General features: G+C 41.0%; 1 long non-coding RNA gene across 4 annotated transcripts in view; it reads right to left on the minus strand.

The window, feature by feature from the left end:
- Positions 1–18,882, minus strand: part of LOC133271412 (uncharacterized) — a 77,632-nt gene that overhangs the window by 20,710 nt on the left and 38,040 nt on the right. For 3 of the 4 annotated variants that reach the window (XR_009744130.1, XR_009744129.1, XR_009744127.1), the window contains exon 3: positions 8,189–8,458. The exons of the other annotated variant lie outside the window; for it this stretch is intronic. This is a non-coding gene — a long non-coding RNA (uncharacterized LOC133271412). The remainder of the gene's footprint in view (positions 1–8,188; positions 8,459–18,882) is intronic. 4 annotated transcript variants of the gene reach the window in all.

Below are 18,882 nucleotides of genomic sequence, written 5' to 3' on the forward strand. Positions count from 1 at the left end.
AATAAAAATGTCATGTATTATAACGTATTTCCAACACCCACAGTTTCATGGTTGATCCCCAAACATAGATGTAGGTCATCGGCTTGACCCTCACATTGTCTATGTTACAGGAAATCCTAATTTTAAAAATACTTATTTTTTTTTTAAGCCAAACTGACTTGATTAGGAACACCTGTGATATGCCTCTTTATTATCAGAAGCCCCCTGAAACAAATCAGCACGTTTCTGCTTTCATTCTTCCCACAGCATTTTTAGATGAAAGTAAGGCAAAGGAAAAAAAAAAAAAAAATCCCAGGAGCTGGGGGGAGGGGAGGGTGTTGTTCTCCCTTCCCCTCCCCTCACTCTCTCCCCCCACTCTCAAAGAAGTAAGGTAAGACTAAACTACTTAAGGGTTGTGTGATTACTACTGTCATATTTCCTAACACATGCTATTGACTGTTAAGTATTTAACTACTAATGTTTTCAAGGAGTTTTAATTTACTTTGCTCATCCAGGCAGTACCATTATTGCCTTTATTAAAATACAGCCTACAAATGTTAGCTTCTATAAATCATAAATGAAAATATTACAGTCACATAAGACTATGAAAATACTATTTTTAAATAAACAAAAAAAGTAAAAAGAAAAAAAGTAAAAAGAAAAAGAAAGCAGCCATGAGAGTAATTAGCCATGATCAGGCAAGAAACAAGTATAACTTGATAGAGGTAGTAACTATAGTCCAGTATCTACTGGAGGAAACAATGTATTCACACAGCCAAATTCTTAAATTTCTTTTGACTTTATTTTGACTTTTTCACTTTAGATACCATGACAAAACACACCCTATGCCTGGATAAGTGAGTAATTGATGCCTAGATCAGGTCACCTGTTTACAAATATTTGCATAAATTTGTTCTTTACTCTTTAAGCATATTCCAGAAAATACTAACCCCCCCCTTCACAGGTATAGAACTATAACAAGCACCCTGCTTTAACAAGAAAAAGGAATTTGTCTTTATTTTCATGTATTCCACACATCTTCTACTTCATCTTTTAAAAAAGTTTCTGTTCTTAAACAGAAACACAAAAGTTTTCCTGAAAACCCCTTCCCCATCATGCTTATATTGATATTTAACATACTTAAAGATAATATTGAAACTTGGTCTTACATAAAACCACTTAAACTCAAAATACAAGCTTAAGCCCTGTTCGATGTGTAGTTATCTTTTTCTCAGACCTAATCTTCAAGTGAATTTTAGTTCATGCTAAATAGAATAATTCGTTGCAACTAGATTCAATGTTGAAAACTTTATTAATAATTTATTTACTGTGGATACATTCATTACAGTGTCTGAAAACAAACTAAACAGTCATGGGGTGGGGGGGTCCTATTTCTAACAGTGGTTTCCTTTAGACATTAGTAACGATCACCAAAAGTCACTGCTATTTTTCAGTTCTGAGCAATATAACACTATCATCTACAGTTTTAGAAGACATCACAGGAAACTGTTAATAAAACCTAAATGTATATATTTTACATCTTCTACTGTTGTATCTGGTGATAAATTGTGAGTCTGAGGTCATCCTTACACACCAGCAACTCTTCGTTACTGAGATACGGAAAAGTGTTCAGAGTGATAAAACTTCATATTCTCTTTAAAAAGAACCTATTTTTAATGATACACTAAAATACTAGATGCAAATATTGGAGTAAAAAATTGCCAAACTTTAAGTGTTAGCTGCACCAGAGCTCAAGATCTGCTACCCTTCTCTAATATTCATGCAAGCCTGCTGGAGTTCTCACAAAATAACATATGAAGCTAAGATCAAAACTATTCCTCCATTGTGGCACTATGAGCAGCTTAGTGAATAGACACAGCCCAAAGTTTTTTTATTAGAATTGGAATATTTTAAAAACTTACAATAAAGGGTTAAAAACAAAAAAGAAATCAGTACAGACACTGCCTTACACCCTATTAAACATGAGCAAAAACTTTATACCTAGCTGATTCTAACCTTTTCTGAAATTTTCCACTATCCAAAATGAATATATTTTTCAATAAAATTATTGCTTTTGAAACCTAACTTATCTAGCCTGTTATGTATTAACACATCACTTACCTAAAAATTCTATATAACTCCTGCCAATAGTGTACAAAACAAAAATAAAATTGCAAAGGAACATTTTCTCTGAGTAACAAAAAAGTTAATAGAAATCTGCGAATGCACATCTGCACTCTGTCTGATGGCCCCCTTGTATTGGTGGGGCATATAATCATTTTTTTTTACCTTTAAAATTCATTACTAGCTCTATTAAAAAAAAAAAATAATAAAAATAGCTGTGAGAAGAGTCACAGGGGACTATGTACCAGAGTAATTTGGAAAATGTTGTTTGAAGAGGCAGCCCAAGTACTACTGATAGTAGGAAAGATCCTAATTTTTGAAATCAGGTTCCAGTGTTAAGATGCTTAGAATTTGTAATAATATATATAGATATAAAATTATCTGTGGAGAAAACTTATTGGGTTACATAAAGTTATTTTTAGTTTTAAAAACTTCATCATAAAGATATTTTTCTGTTTATATACAGAAGTCTACAGTTTCATTCCCTATTTCTTCCACAGTCAGAACTAGCCCAAGATGTGCACTACCTTCCACAGTTAGTAATGAATGTAAATTACTGAAATGACTTGCAATGGGCCTTTGGGTGTGGGTGGATAACTGCATTTACAAAACAGAATGAATGCCTGCAGCATATTTGTAGAATATAGTGACAAGCCTCTCGGTCCTCCCTTATATATTCAGTAGTTAATTGCTTCCCAATACAAATATCAAAACCGTGTAATGTCCTATAAAAGAAATGATAACTGTTACGAGGCTACTTTTTATGTGAAGAAAGGTCATGTGCTTGTACATACATAGAAGTGTTACAGAAAAGCTTTGATACACCTGTTAGGATAGCTTCTGACATTCAAGATGGATGAGATGTGCACCTTTCCTAGAGTTCAAAGGCAGGGTGTACACAGGCAGGTAGTGTGTATGCAGTTCCACTTGTACTTCACTACAGAATCTGACTTATTAGTCATCAGGATAATTAAGGAAATAAAGACTACCATTTAGCAGCAAAATTCCTTCCATGACATTAGATTTTGGATGGAACCGTAAGAAGTTCAGAATTCCAGGAGCTAAGAAAAAAAAAATTAAAAAAAAAAAAAAATCAACCAAAAAAACAGAACCCCCCCATGACACCTTGTTATTGTATATACAGTCTACCTTTAAAACGTTACTACAATAAGCTTGCTATGTAAAACCACCCTAACACATGAAAAAGTTGCATAGCTGTAGAGTCACACTTTCAAATTACTGTTATTGCTGAAAATAAATTAAAAAAAAAAATAACAATCTCAGTTACTTCAAGCTTTAATAGATACATATCTGGAAAATTAAAGGGTATCTCTTTGAAACTTTCGGTACAACTTATGGGCTAAAAAAAGAAAGGAAAAATAAATAAACAAAACTCCCCCCCCCCCAAAAAAAACCCTGAAGCTTATTTGGATGGTTTTCCTAAAAATCAAGATAAAGGATTAGACTGGCGGGGGGGGAATACACACACCATGTATGCTACACAGCATACCTAAGCAATATTCTATTAAGCATAAAACTTGAACTTTTGCTTATAAATATATATGTTTAGATCTTTAAGTTCATTTGGTATTTCCTCTGAATATAACTTTTCCAGGGCCAAGTAATCCAGTTAATGTTTGACATTTTAACTAAGGTGAAAAATGCAAGCAGTTCTACGAGGGTCTATTTAAGCTACATGACTCTTTTCCCCAAAAATATCTCAAAATAAGGCGTACATCAAGTATAAGAAAGGAAAACCTACTTAACAGACACGCATATTGATATTAGATTGCTTACTGCTTTCATTTTAGCCACACCCACCTTTATGTAATTGTAAAATATGGGAATGGAGGAGCTGAGAAATAAAAAACCTGAAAAGAACAGTTGGTTTATATAGTCAAATATGTGCTAAGCACAGATTTTAATTAAAATAAAAAAGGTTATAAAATTCATGCTATTGAACACAACTGTCAAATAGTAGGGAAAAATGTACACGCACCTGTACAACACTGAATTACAGATGTTTTTTCATAAACTAGCTATGAGTCAGGACAGTTATTTCTTTGAAAGTGAAAGTCCGTGCCTGGGAGTGCACTTCCAGGCTGAATAGTGTAAATCTCTTCAAATCCTGATATTTGGAAGTATACACAGCTACAATGAAACAGCTCTGTGCACATTCCCATACTAACTGTTAAAAATGTTTCTCAAACCACTTGGAAAGTGCCGATGCAAATCTAAAGAAATAAGTGCTAAATTTCAATAGGATCTCACTAGTATCACTATTTCAAGATTAAACTGAATTTTCTAGCTTTCAGGGCATAAAGGTATAAATCGCAGAGACAAACGAAGCAGCTATTCCCAGGGAAAAAAGGACTGAAAAATGTAATTTGTGTACTGGATTAAAAGAATCCAAGGAAACTAAGGATTTGAGACAGAAAAACCTCTTTGAATTAGTGTATTTCTGCATCACACAGAAAATACCTTGAATCACAATCCAGTTGTCATGCTGGAAACGTTAAGTTTTGCATTTCACTTTAAGACTACACGCTCTCAGCCATGTACACAGAAATCTTTTGTACAGCACTTCTGCACCCCAAGTCTTCTCTACGTCCCTCCTACGTTCTTCGTTTAACTCGTTATTTTCGGTGGCGACGGTGCTAAGCCTGAGGCGGCCGGTTTTGGCTTTGAACGCCGCGGAGGGATGGGGGCTGGAGGGTGGGGGGGTGGTGGTGAAGGAGGAACGGGGAGAGGAGAGGGGAAAGGCTGTGACCCCGTCCAACCTCCTAGCCCCAGCCCCGCGACCCCGCAGACAACCAGGGGGGGCAGCAACCGGTCCGGGCTCCGCTCAAAGAGCGCCTTCAAAGGGGCCCGATGCTGCGTTCGCTGCGCATCCTGCGCGCCCACCAGCTCGACGGCAGCCTAGAGCGCCCGCCGATCGCACGGCATCGGGAAATATATCCATACGCCTTCCTGCCTCCGGATAAAATAAATAACAATCAAAAAAAACCAAACCAACCAACCACGAAAAAAAAAAAAAAACCCAAAAAAAACCCAAAACGGTACGGCGGCCGAAAGCGAAGAGAGAAGTAGGAAGAGGAATAAAAAGTAACGCTAGAAATTGTAGCTGGGAAGGAGCACGTTGGCCTGCCAGCGCCCGAGCGGCTGCGGAGCTCCCTACCCCGCTGCACGGCGTTATCCCTGCCCGCGCTCACACCGAGGAGCTGCAGCAACAAAAATATGTCTTGTTATGTGTCTCTCCGCGTGTATGTGTATGCAAGTCCGAAACGCGAGTGCCCACGTCAACCCCGGCCCCGAGAGGGTTAAACGGCATCGTGGAGGAAAAGGCACCGTGTCACATATTATGTGTGTGTGGCGAAGGAATAGCTCCCCAGATCGACTGCGAGAGGGGAAGAGGGAGTGGATTCGGCGCCTATCACAATAAGAACGATCGCGCTTATCCAGCAATGAAAACCCGAGAGCTGCTGGCCACCGAGAAATGACATAGAAACAGCCACCAAAAAATAGCTAAGCCAATGACAAATAGCGACCCGGGTGACAGAGACAGAGAATTTTGTAGGCGGAGAAGAGGAGGTGAATGGCCAGCTCTGATCACAGTATTAGGCTGGGCTATCTATGGGGAGGGTATTTACTCGTTTTTGGGGTGTGTAGGAGGATAGGAAAAACACCTACAAATAGCTGGCACGATTCAAATGGCCTCGGATTATGTTTCCCCCCCTCTAGTTCAGGAAGGAAACTCGCGTTTTCACGTTAAGAGTGGGGAAAAATAGCCCTATGCAATCCTCGATGAACAGCACTTTGGTCCTTCGTTAATACCCAAAGGGACAGAGATGATAAATGTGATAGCATGTGGCAGCATAACCGTCACCCAGGTTTCTGCTAAAGGCGGCTCCGATATCGTGACACGGGAAATTAAGCGCTTGAGTGGGAGGTGGAGAAAGCGCTTAAACGGAGAAGTTAATCTGCTAACATGGATAGGAAACAAACGGAGGAAAAAAGCGAAGGTTGTCTTCTTATTTTGGGGGGAAGGGGGGAACCGAAGGGAAAGAGAGAAGGAGCATTAATCCGGATTACGAAAACACGGGGAGAGAGAAAGGAGGAGGCGGGGGGGGGGGGGGGGGGGGGGCGGGGGGAGGAGGAGGCGTGCGAGAAAGGGAGATGTGCATGTAAGTGGGGAAGTCATCCTGGCTGCTGCTTGCAGAGCCGGGAAGCAGGAGCCGCCGTGTCCCGAGCGCTGCCCCGAAATTTCCAAGGCGGAGAGGCGGGGGAGAAGGCGGGAGGGAGGGATCCGCGGGGGGTGGGGGTGGCAAGGAGAGGGGGGGATCAGAGGGAAGCCTGTCATGTCATGAAGGAGCGGGGAGCACACCGGGTCCACGGCGCGACCCTCCGCTCCGGCTGTGCCGCACCTCCCGCCCGCCCCGGGCTCCCCCCTCCCGCCTCCTCATCGGGCCGCCGGAGAATGAGCGGCGCTCCCGTGATCCCCACCGGAGAGATGCTGCCCGTCGCCGCCCCGGGCGGCAGCGTTACCTGCCGGAGGAGGCAGCTGCTCCCGCCCGCTCCCACCCTCTGAGGCTGAGGGAAACGAGTGACAGATCCGCTCAGGAGCCACCGGCGAAACCTGCCACCACCTCCGGGAGCCTCCCGCCCTCTGCCCACCGGGATCCTGAAGCGACTTTTTTCAGCAGCGGCGGGGTGCAGGTTACCCCCGTTTACCGAAGACAGGCTTCCCCCGCCTGCCCGCCCAGTTCCCTCTGCCCCAGCCGCGCCCGGTCCCTCTGGCTCTTACCGCCCATGCCGGTGGCGGCACTCACTCCAACGCACGGTGATGGTGGCGGCGAGGGGGAGAAGAGGAGGGGGAACGGCGAGTGAGGGAGGTGACTTTCGGCGACAGCAGCGGTCGGCCCCGCGATCGGCGTCTCCCCCGCGGCAGCGATGCGATCGGGCATCACTCGAAAATGGCGCCGAAAGAGCAGGGCTCTTCATTCAAATTCGTTAGCGCCAGCCCCGCTGCCCTGGGGCATGCCGGGAAGGGAGGGGGGGCGCGCGGGGGGAGAGCTACTCGGGCTGAGGCAGAGCTACGGACGCGGCGCTCGCTGTCAATGCCGCCCCTCCCCCTCCCCCCTTTAGCCCCCCCCCCCCCCCCCCCCCCTTCCCCTCCGCTCGCAGGCAGCGCGCGCTCCCCGCCCTCCCCGCTAGCGCGCGCTCCCGCGCTCCCAACCCAACCGCCACTAATGGGGGGGGGGGGGGGGGGGGGGAAGAGAGAAGGAGGAGGAGGGAGGAGGAGGAGAGGGAAATGTCACCCGGAGTCCCGGCTCCGGGGGGAGAGGTGGCGCGATAGGGATGCGTGAGGGAGAGACAGAGGGGCAGCGAGACCTCCGCCAGCTTCGCGGACTTGTCAAGGTAAAGGCGCCGGGAGGGGGAGCGGGGGGGGGGCAGCCCGTTTTGGGAAGGTGGGGAGAGGAAGCCGGCGGGGGGAGGGGGACGTGCGCCACAGGACCTGAGGAAAATATGAAGAGCGCCTCCCCCCCCCCTCCCCGCACCCGCCCGCGCCGCAGAGGACCCCCGCAGCGCTCAGGTTCCAGCACACCCGCCCCCCCCCTCCATCCGCGCACCCCGCCAGAGCGGTCGCAACGCTCAGCGCTGCCCGCACCGCGGGGGCCCGATCCCGCCCTGGAACCAGCCGCCGCTCCCCCTCCCGCCTCACGCGCTCCAAAGCACCGGCTCCGCGGCAGTGGCCCCGACAACCGGCCGACCCCCCCCCACCCCAGCCCTAACGCCCGGCTCCCTCCCCGTCCCGCCCGGGCTTGGGAACAGGCTCCGGCGGTGCGGTGCGGAGCGGAGCGGTGCGGGCGCATCTCGGGTCAGATAGGGCCCGGAGTGCCGTATGCTGGTCATTTGAAAATAAATAACTCTCAGAGGAACTTGGCGGAGCCGAGGTTCAACTGTGAGAGGGCTCCCGCCTCGGCCGCTCGCAGTGCTCCGGGGGGAAACGTGAACTTTCATTTTCATGCCGCGTCCTCTCCCCCCCCAGCCCGTCCGCCCCAAGTTGTGGCTGGTGATAAGGTACCTGAGGGTTGGGTTCGTGCTCCTATCCCCGTTTCACAGATGGGGGAGCCGACATGGAGGTTGCGAGGCGCTGGAAGCCGCGGGGGAAGGCAGGCTGCAGTGCCGCCGGAGCCGCTGCTTGCACTTGACTTTGGGCTGCTGGAGGAGTCGTTCCTGTGAGCTCTCCGCGGGCTATGCGGACCCCTGCCTCGGCAAAGACCCAGCGCATCACTGCGACCGGCTCCCCAGCGGGGCTGGCTTCAGCGGGTCTCATGTTTTTTAATCTGATAGGCTTTTAGAAAGGGAAAAGGAAAGCAGCAGAAGGCAGAGGCCTCAGACCTGCAGGCTGCTGTTCCCATGACTTTGGGGAAGATTTTCATAAGTACATAATGAGAGTTTGGGAGCTCTGTTCCCACTGACTTTCAAAATCCTCCCTTAACGTCTGCGAGCTAGTCCTCTTAAACTCAGTTGGACTACATGCAGACGAATGTTAGCAGGCTTAGGGCCTAATGGTTCTCCTGATTCCACTGCTCTCTTCTATAGATCACTGACAAAAATGTAAGAACAAGTTTTGAAGGGAGAGGTAATTTCTTTGTTTTGTTGTTTGGTTTTTTTTGGTTTTTTTTTTTTTTTTTTTGACTGAAACAGTTGAAAACAGCAGGCTTTGGGGCTCAAAAAGCTGAGACCATCATGGCTACGAACACTACAGCTACTCAGAAAATACGTAATTCTGGAGCTCCTTACAGAAAAAGTAGTATAAGGCGACTTGTAAGTAATCAAATAGCTAGTACTATGCATTTATGTTACTCTTTTTTCCTCAGGTTCAAAGTTTGGTATTGCTAAAGAAACTGATTCCTCATTTTTTTTTTTAACCAAGTTCCATAGTGAAAATCAGCCAAATGAAAAACCCAATGCTTCAGTTCATAAAACCTGTCTATTAAAAAGGAGGAAATATAAATGATTTGCAGTGTATTTACATTTTACTCTGATTTTATTAAAATTACTATGAGTGAAATTTTCAAAAAGTGTGCCTTCCAACTGAAAGGAATGATAGTAAATGTTTTCTAATTTTTTTATGTTTTTTTTTTTTCTGAAGGTTATGTGGCTTTGAAAAGAGCATTTTGCAATAGAGATAGCAATGAAAAAAGTAAAGAAAAATACAAAGTTATGATGTTGCTGATACCAGTTCTCTGTACTTAGGTTATGTATAGTTTTTCCCTAAAATAATTCCAGTTACTATTTTTCACACATTTTCCCAACAGTAATGTAAGAATAAGGTATAGAAGATACGTAGTTCTGTTTAGCAAGACATACATGAATCACACTATTGTCCTTTCAGATGTCATTCCTAAGGTTTCATTGAGATTTTTACTGAAAGTGAAATTTTTACATCCCCTAATAGGAAATACCTGCTCTCAGATTCCATAGTTAATGCACGTAGGCCTCCATCCTGTACAGACTGAAATGTATATTGTGTGTAAGCACACTGAGTAGTTTTCTTCATTACTATGGTCTTGCATTTCAGACTTAAGAAACCAATAGTGATACTACACAATCATTATTCTCAGTATTACTTAGGACTGTGAAACAACAACCTGATGTAGTACTCTTGATTTACATCTTCCATTCATATTTCTTAAATAATGTGCAATTATAATAATTTAAGGATCAGAATGGGTAAATATTGAGTATCAGAACAAGTGAGAAAGGCAATTGCTACAGTCTAAAAGTCCATGAGGTTTCATTATAGCATCTTGGAGAGGAATCATTATTTTGTTCCCTCAATGACTAGTGAAGCCAGAAAGTCACAGCAGGAACATAGCTGAGGACAGAAGGGAGAGAAAGGGGTTTTGGGCCTCACCTAAAGTGATGTCAATTCTTTAGCTTGAATTTCCATTCCAAGCAACTTGGGCTCATCAGAATGATAAAAGTCTTATCTGCTGTCATAGCAAATATGAAGTTAAGCTGCAGTTCCTATAATGGACTCCTTTCCTCATACAGTTCTCATTACAGCACTACCTGAACACCTTCTAGTAGTGCCTGTCCTCTGTTAGAGATTCTCCTCCCCAGAGTGTGTCATTATATTGTCAGAGAACCGCCTCGTACCGTAATAAGTGACATGACCAGCATTTGTTATATTAGCTGTTCTCTTGTTACCAGGGGAAAGAGCATGTGCAGCTGAATGTATTCCATTTATTTTATCTGTCTTTCCTTCCATATACGTGGTCTGTATTTATGGTAGTGAGGCAAGGTCAGTGTAATGTGTTCTGTTCTTCAAGCAAAATGCAGTTAGGTTTCTGATGGCCCTTTGCTCCTAGGCACATTTACTTCATAGACTTGTACCAGCCCTGAGAAAGTTCTGTCTCTGGAAATGATATCTTTTTCTCCTTTGTAACTGGATCCAGTCTAGAGACCAAGTAAGACATTTCTCTGGAAATCTTGGATTTAGGCCCTGGAGGATCTTGAGACTCTGAATTTATAATTTAAAATTTTAGATAAAATCAGTATAGAGTGGAAGAGAAGGACTTAGAATAGCCCATGTTGGTAAGATGCCCCCCCCCCCAGCTTCCTGTATTTGGAATTTCCTATATGCAGCGGACTTTGTGCTTGGATATACCAAGTTGCCCAAAGCTGAGGTCCAGTTGAGAGGTGGCAAACCCAAAGCAAAGTACTTACATGCCAAAATGGCACAGAAGCTCATAGCTAGTCAGGAATGGTTACAAAGCTGGGGGCTGTCTTCAGACTCAGGCACACATTACTTTACAAATTACCTTGCTATGTATTTCTAAGATTTCTTTTACAGCTGTAAGGATTAGAGGAATTTGTTGAAATGAAATCTGGCATTGTGTCATTACCACGTAACTTTTTAGTTAGGTTCTTTGGCTTGCCTGAGTACTTGCGTGTTACTCCATTACCTTCACCTGGTCCAGTTCCTAGGTAAGTTAGACCAGATAGAGGGCACCAACATATACACACATGTAGTATTTATAATAATCTTCTCAATAATTGCACATCTACATATTATTTTAGTATTCTGTGTTTGTATGGCATATGAACGTACAGCCAATAGAAATCCTGTATTTTTTTTCTGTTTTTCTAATTTGGGCCCTGCCTTGCCCCTGATGCTTCTCCAGCCTTCTAGATTCCTCTTCTGGATTCATCTAAGCCTCCCTCCAGACCTATTGTGTAAATTTGATACCAGTTGAAGTTTAAAATTTCAGCTTAATAACCTGGTAGCTGTAGTTGAGCATCCTCTTTCATGTATGAGTTTTCTACTTCCTTCTATAGCCAGAGGCTGTAATCTAGAAAAGACTGAAGTGGACAGCGTTTAGTATTTTACAGTGAAAACAGAGTTCTGAACTTGCCAGTGTAGACTTGGTTTAGGGATGCTTCTCCAGGCAGTTAGGGCTGCAAGAAGTATGTGCTGTCTTAGGACTCGCATCTGCTTAATTAGATTTTCCTATAAACTTCCAGCTTAAAAAAAAAAAAGAAAGCCAAAAAAAACCCTTAAAAAATGCTCAACATAGCGAAGAGACTAACGGTGTTGCAAGGCTGGGTTTACTGTATTTCATTCAGATCTTACACTGTTGACTAACATAGCTATAGGCCTGACTCATAATAATGAACACATCCCTGAGAATTTCAGGAAGATTTGTTATTGAACTCAGGCTTCCTGGTAAAGTTTTGCTAAAATGGCCTAACTAATTTCTGAATGTTTTAATACTTTTGTGGATTTGATGGTTGTGAAAAGTGCTGGCTTGTTATCTGTAAAAACTGAAGCCCATTGTTTATTCTTGGTTTAATTACAGCAGAGCAGTTGCCAAGTGATCTTCTCCACAGCACCCATGAACTTCAGCCTTGAACTGAAGAGGACTCATCAAATGGTGAGAAAATCATGTGGTGGTTGTAACCATGAAGTTACTGAGGGGATGCTCTATATCTTTTTCTTTCTAGAACTGAAGTTAGATTTCTGTAGGGTAATTGCTGGGACCATAACCTAATCACCTCCCTGCAGAATTTCAGCCATTGGTTTCTCAAGCTTTGCTATCTTCTTAGCAGTGCTTGGCTTTTCAAAAATAATTGTTAGTGGTACATTGAATTCATTAGCTAATTTCTTTATTACTTGCTTTAACCTTACTCTTGTGCATGTGCTTAAATTTGTCCACATGCATAGTTGCAGCTGCAGATGCAGTTGTGTCACTTAGAGGAGTGAAGTTCAGATATGTGGAATTGTTTAAAGATTGAAGCTTAAACTTTGCCTGCATTTAAATGAAATACTGCTGGAATGAATGCAGAAGTGAGGGATCTGGAAATGCTTTAGCTTGTACTAATTTGTTTGTCTTTATGCTGTTCGATTTATTCCTTTTAAGAGAGCTGATGGAAGTTGTTCATTTGCTTCTCTAGTCTCCCAATTTCTGGGAAATTTTGAAATCCAAGCTTCAAAACATTTATGAAGTTTTAGTACTGCTCATAATTATCCTGAGAAGAACGGATAATTTTATTTAACTATTTTATGAAAAGGTGACTGAATCTATAGATGAACCAATTCTCTTTCTAACTCACTGCCTTAATCAGATCTTTAATCTTACTGTAGCACTGTTCATTAGGTAACAACTCTTGTATGGATGGTTTTGTTAAGGATATATCTTAAAACCAGGGAGTTTCCTATTTTTACAGCTATAGATAAAGGATGGAATATTGGTAGCAGAGGGTTGTGTGTGTAAGAATACAGTTGTTGAGCGCTGGTATTGGCTTCTTACTCATTTAGGTAAGTGACAGCTTAAAATAATGGTGCACAGAATGATCTACAGTTTGGGAGATAAATCACAGTGATAGCAGAATGCTGAGAGATGCCCCAGACCGTTTTTGGTATCTCAAAAAGTGGCTCAATTTCTGTTTTCCTTTAGTAACTGTATTGTAGAGTAAGGAGTAAAAGGGACAGAACTCTACTAGTGGTTTATGATTTCCACATTTTCTTCTATCTCTATGGTTGTTACCATAGAGATTGGAATAGGGGATATTAACTCTCTACCAGCTATTGACCAAACTGGGTTTGGAAGTGCAATTGTGTTTAAATAGGCAGGACAGATGGTGAGCCCTTTATACCCATAACTGAACTACACCCTGTGTTAAGACTTACTTTAGTACCATTATCAACCACTGAACTAATTTAACCTTTGCCAAGGCTATTTACCATTTCATGTATTAAAAATAAGATTTAATACTTAAGCCGGAAAGAAGCACTAGTTTTCAGGCAGAGTATATTGAGATATAACCCAGAGGTCATTTATTTTTAATACACATTCAACAATCTTTTTCTTTTCACAGATGCTTTTTCTTTAGTTTTCTTTTTGAGACCTGATTCTTAAATTAATTTTAAGCACTTAACTGTTTACATTCTGCTTCATCAAACAGTCTTGTACTTAAGTCACAATACTTGCATGGCTTTGGCTTTTGAGAGAAAAGTTTGAATCCACATTAGTCCCTTGTGTCTTGTACTTGACTTTGTCTGTCTGATAACCAGTAGGCTGGATCCAGACTAATGCCAAAGTGAGAGCCTGCATGTTAGCAGGATAAGGAGTTTGGGCTGAGATTTGAGTGTGTACTCGAGACTACAGAGCTACTGAATGATTACGAGATGATTTAAATTTATTTTCAAATTTAAGCACTTCTTTAATTGTTAAGCTCAGCAGAGTTTAGATACTCCATGTGCTTATAGTTAAATGGTTCAAGTTAAGTGGCTTAAAGCTTTTCCTAAAGCATTTTTGGAGTTCATGTGAGTCTTCTACTTCAGTAGAATAAGAGATAGGCCAACGTCAAACAGCTTTGAAAAGCCCATTCTCGTTGTTCTGCTTAAAAAGATAATTTTGTTTCTTTGAGTCCATCCTCTTTTTGATTAAGTCATGTTCACTTCCCTGACTCTTCTTATACCCATTGTTTCCTGCTAACCTTTCCTCTAATGACCAGTTTTCTGTTAACTTTTTCATACTGATTATTCTTTGTCTCTCCTAACTGGAGTTTTGGAGAGGTAACTATATTTTTTTCATTTTATTTCCTTCTTTCATCAGTTCCTAGACTCCAACAACAAATAAACCCCTCTGATTTCAGCTATACCTTTTTGGTGAGAAACCTACAAGTCAAAATTCAGGGCTAAGTCAATAGAAAGGGTATGCAGAGTGCTGTAGATTTCATTTGTGGAAAAAGAAAAAAACTAACTGGAACTTACATATTATTAAAAATGATTCCTTAAATTGGGGCATCAGACTATGGGTTCAGATAGCAGGATCAAGATTTTAAGGTGATTCTTTAAAAATCACTGTGCTTATTAAAAAAAAAAAAACAAACAACAAAAACCCACAACAAAATCAAAAAACCCTCAAAACCAAACCCCCCAAAGACATCACAAAAGAAAAGTCCATGTATACTGAATAGACTCATTACACTTCGTGTCACTGTTCTTTTACTGAACTATGTATCACTGAACTTCTCTTAAGCCTTATGAGAGACAGCATGGAATTGCAAGAGAAGCAGGGATCTCAGTGAAGGGCAGTCAACTACAGTCTTGGTAAGTGCAAAAAAGAATATTACATTTTATTTCTGTTAAATTTTCACCTTCATGAAGCAACATATGTTTGGGGCCCTGTTCTCAGTGGCAAAACAAAGCCAGTTTTTTTTTAAACAGTCTCTATATTCTCTGGATTTGTGTGTGCTGTCACCATGTAAAAATCTGTGTTCTGTTAGAGCTGAGTTTGTGGTGTAACTCCTGAATGAAAAAAATAAGTGACATAAAATTCATTACTTATTTTCACAGTGATTATGATACAGTGTTTTTGTGCCCAGTTTCTGAACAAAACAAGATATACAGGACTGTGTTGTCTCCTAATAACTTTTGACTCCACCGCTTCATTTCAGCTGCATTTGATATAGAGATAGAGGTCACAAAGTCAAGTTTCTATAATTTGTGTGAAACTTAGCAGCTGTGAGCAGAGAAAGGACTCGGATTAGTGCCCCTGGGGTAGAAAAAGCTGCAGCATGGACTCATAAATTTTCTGTTCTGTTCAACCTGTTGACTTGCCAGTCAGCATGGTTGGTTGGTCTGCCAGTCAACACATGTCAAGCTCAGACCTAGCCACAATGTGAGTTGTCTCTTATTCTGCAGAACTCAGAAGCTGGTGTTTTCTGCAGGAATTTAGGGAAATCTGTTTAGAAGGGGGTAGGAAGCCAGCCAGGGTAGTGTCAGCCTGTGATTACTGCACAGGTGTGTTGGTGGCACATGCACACTGATGGGTAACTAGACTTTGTTACTTCTGCTAGTCATGAAAAAAAACCACAACCACCAACCGAACTTGATTTTTCCAGGGCCTTCTAATCTCCCAAACTACTTGTGAATTATTAAAAGTTATGGTAGTTTCTATACCTGGATTAGATGCATGTTTTTCCTATCCATGTCAGAGAAGGGAACTGTTGAGACAGCTTCAGTATTTAATTTCTTTAACTGTTTGGATATGAGCTCTGAGCTATTCCTTAGGCTGTCAAAATTGTAAAACTGTTTTCAGCTTTCACCAGAAACTGTTATGTAGAGTGCAGCTATGTGTCCTTGACCCATCCTACAACCTACACTTTTGTAGCAGTGCAGGAAACATGCATTGTATTCCAGTTTACTTCCTTTGTGAAGGAAGACGTGGAGATAGGCACAGGGACAGAAAACAATATTAGGATCTGGCTGCATCAAGTTACCATGTTGCATTGCAACTTGGGAAATACTAAATCTGTAGCTACATGACTATGGGCACCAGGATTGTCCTGAAGGGTATGGTCTGCCTATTCTTTTCATCCAGTGAGAAGTGGGCAGATTACACTTGCCAGAGGCACTGGTTTGTTCACTTTACAGGCTTAGGTGGGCAGCACTAACTTGGCAGAAGTCTGATACTTTTACATTTTTTGTGTAATGTTAGACAGGGGCCAAGGTATAATGCTTTTTAAATGGAATGTAGCACTGTTCTTTAGAAACAGTTGAATTTCTCAGAATAACAGAAGCCTAAGAGTCATGCATATGAAACATAAAATTTAAAAGCAGTAACATGAAAAGAAACACTTCCAATTCAATATTGTAAGACAACTGCCTTGAAATTTGTCATAAAGCCTGAAATGTCTATTTTAGATTTTTCTGTTTATCCTCCTGCCCAGTTGAAAATCATCAACCTGGCAGCAAGGAATGAAAAACTGGGATGCTCTTCTCTGTTTTCTGCTTATTTACTTGTCTGTGTTTTCATGAAATCAAAGCCAGTAAAAGAACAACTGTTCATTAAAGAAAAAAGAAAAAAAAAAAAAGACAGCGTTCCATTTATATGGAACTTTTGGTTCTTCTGTTACATTCTCAAATCCTTTCATTTAGTCCAGCATTTTTATGTTTCCCTAACGCTATCTGTATTAAAGGAATGAAGAAATGTTTTCTGCATGTTTCTAGGATCTAGTGGTTGTTCTTATAACCTTTATCACCAGTCCCCTTGCATAATGTCACCAGTTAAATATTATTTCACGGAACCTATGGCTAACCTGTTTTTAAATGGCTTATAATATGTAAAAACATTATAGCTTATAATATTTTCCTTTTAAAGATCAACACATACGTATTTTCAATAAGAACAGTAAGGTCAGATTATGATTCAGTTCTGCACGAACAGCAAAGTGGTGGTATATTCTTGTTAACATCATGTTGTGTGCTTCCTGTGATTTAAATGGTGCTTTCTAAGAGCTTAAACTCAGCAAATCATTAATTATGGTTGATTTACATAAGGATTTTCTGTTTAAAAAAAGCTAATCCTTTTTAGTCTAAAAATGATTAATACTAAACTACTTCTTGTCATGTATTTTTGAAGACCTTGGTCTTGGATGCTGCTATATGTGGTCAGATACTTTCACAATCATGAATATCTCAAATTCACAGGCCTATGCTGTGTTCCCAAAATGGGTGTTGTGGGACAGATTTTAAGAAAGCTTAAGCACTAAAAAGTGATATGCATCATGGACCAAAGAAAATAGGATAATAAATTTCTAGAAAATGATTAAAAATGTATGTTTCAGATACATATCAGTAGATGCTCCCATAATGTGCTGTCACTACATGTGAAACCATAAGCAATTTTAAGCAGACGTTCTTTAAAGAAGGAGTTAGAAATTCCTGTAATATGCAACTTAAAGGTGTATGGAGCTTCTTTATTATGTGCTAAACGCTGTAATAAAACAAGCTATCAGTAGGCTTTGCTGCATGTTACTAATTTCTTTTTTCTTTTTATCCTGATATTTTTGCAGGTGTGTGGAGGAGCAGGTCCTGTTCTCCCTGTTGTTGCTCCCACATAGGCGGACTCTGTAATTGATTATGTGTGGGTAGGGCTCTATTGAAATTCAGGAGATTCTGCAATAGTGCAGGGTTCTTTTTGTGAAAGTTCAGTTGCAAGATCAGGACTCTACTGTGACTCCTTACTGTGAATTCTGTCAGTGTATCATTGATAGTGCTGGAACCTGCCTTTTGGGATAATGTAAGTCCTGTTTTTCCCCCAAATGTACTTTAGATATAAAAAAATCATAAAATGTTTCTAGTCAGAAGATGAATGTAATTTACATGCATTCTTTTAATTATTTTTTTTTTTTGGCAGTAACAAATACTATATTCCTCAAAACTTCTTAATGGCACTGAGACTTTGTGGATAATTGGTCACATGATGAAAAAATTCAGCTGTAAGTACATTGAAATGATTGAATTTTTCAATAGTTAGTCTTTACTGATGTTGACAAACTAACAATGATAAAAAGATGAATCAAGGGGTTTGACTTATGTCAACTGACTTCAGTTCTTTTTAGAAAATATGCAATATATCCATTAAGGATTTCATTATTCTTGGGTAATTCGCCGTGTGAACCTGGAGTCCTGCTCTGTATTTTTACCCATAAACTTTCTGAAATTTATAGATCTATAAAAACTGTTTATACCACCAATATCTGTGTAGATATTGCAAATGGATTTACTAACATAAATGTCTTGCAGAGTTGAATATTGAAATGTTAATAAATATACATTCGTACTTGTGTCAATGTAACTTGGTAAAATTAAACTAAACTGAGCTCATATTAAAGAGTGAATTTGATCATGCATGCTGATTAGCTTTAGTTTTAGGCAGGAACAACATATTTTATTGTATCTAAGTACTTTGTGCTTAATCAATAATAGTTACCCATACCATATGTCAGTGGATTCACCCAAAATAACTATAAATATCTATGCTTGGATTAAGGAGGAAGTTCTTTTCCTGTAGCTATGGGTACAGTCATTGCTATGACTCCTATTTTTACATACAAATGAGCAAAAGCTACATGTAGGTGTTTTCCCTGTATAACAAAAGGAGTATTATAAACTCCATGCCCTTTTTTATGATGCTGTATTTCATTTCTGGTATTCAAATACAAGAATGATTTCAATGGGGTCTTAGTATCTGAAAATGGAAGAACTGGAAATGTTACTGAATTTGTGAATAATTATTAAGGGCTGTAAAGGTCTAGAGGATATATATGTAAGGACAATTAGATTCTTTCCCATGGAGCAAGGACACAGGTAGTAATTGGAGAGTAAAGACTGAGGACAGGATTTTCTTGTGGGTTTTTTTGGTTGCTTCGTTGGCTGGGGTTTGTCTTTTTTTTTTTTATTTTTGTATTTTTATT

The sequence above is a fragment of the Pezoporus flaviventris genome, unplaced genomic scaffold (assembly GCF_033815535.1).
Source record: "Pezoporus flaviventris isolate CSIRO_AGI_PZ_B2104156 unplaced genomic scaffold, CSIRO_AGI_Pfla_v1 ptg000025l, whole genome shotgun sequence".
Classification (NCBI taxonomy): Eukaryota; Metazoa; Chordata; class Aves; order Psittaciformes; family Psittacidae; genus Pezoporus; species Pezoporus flaviventris.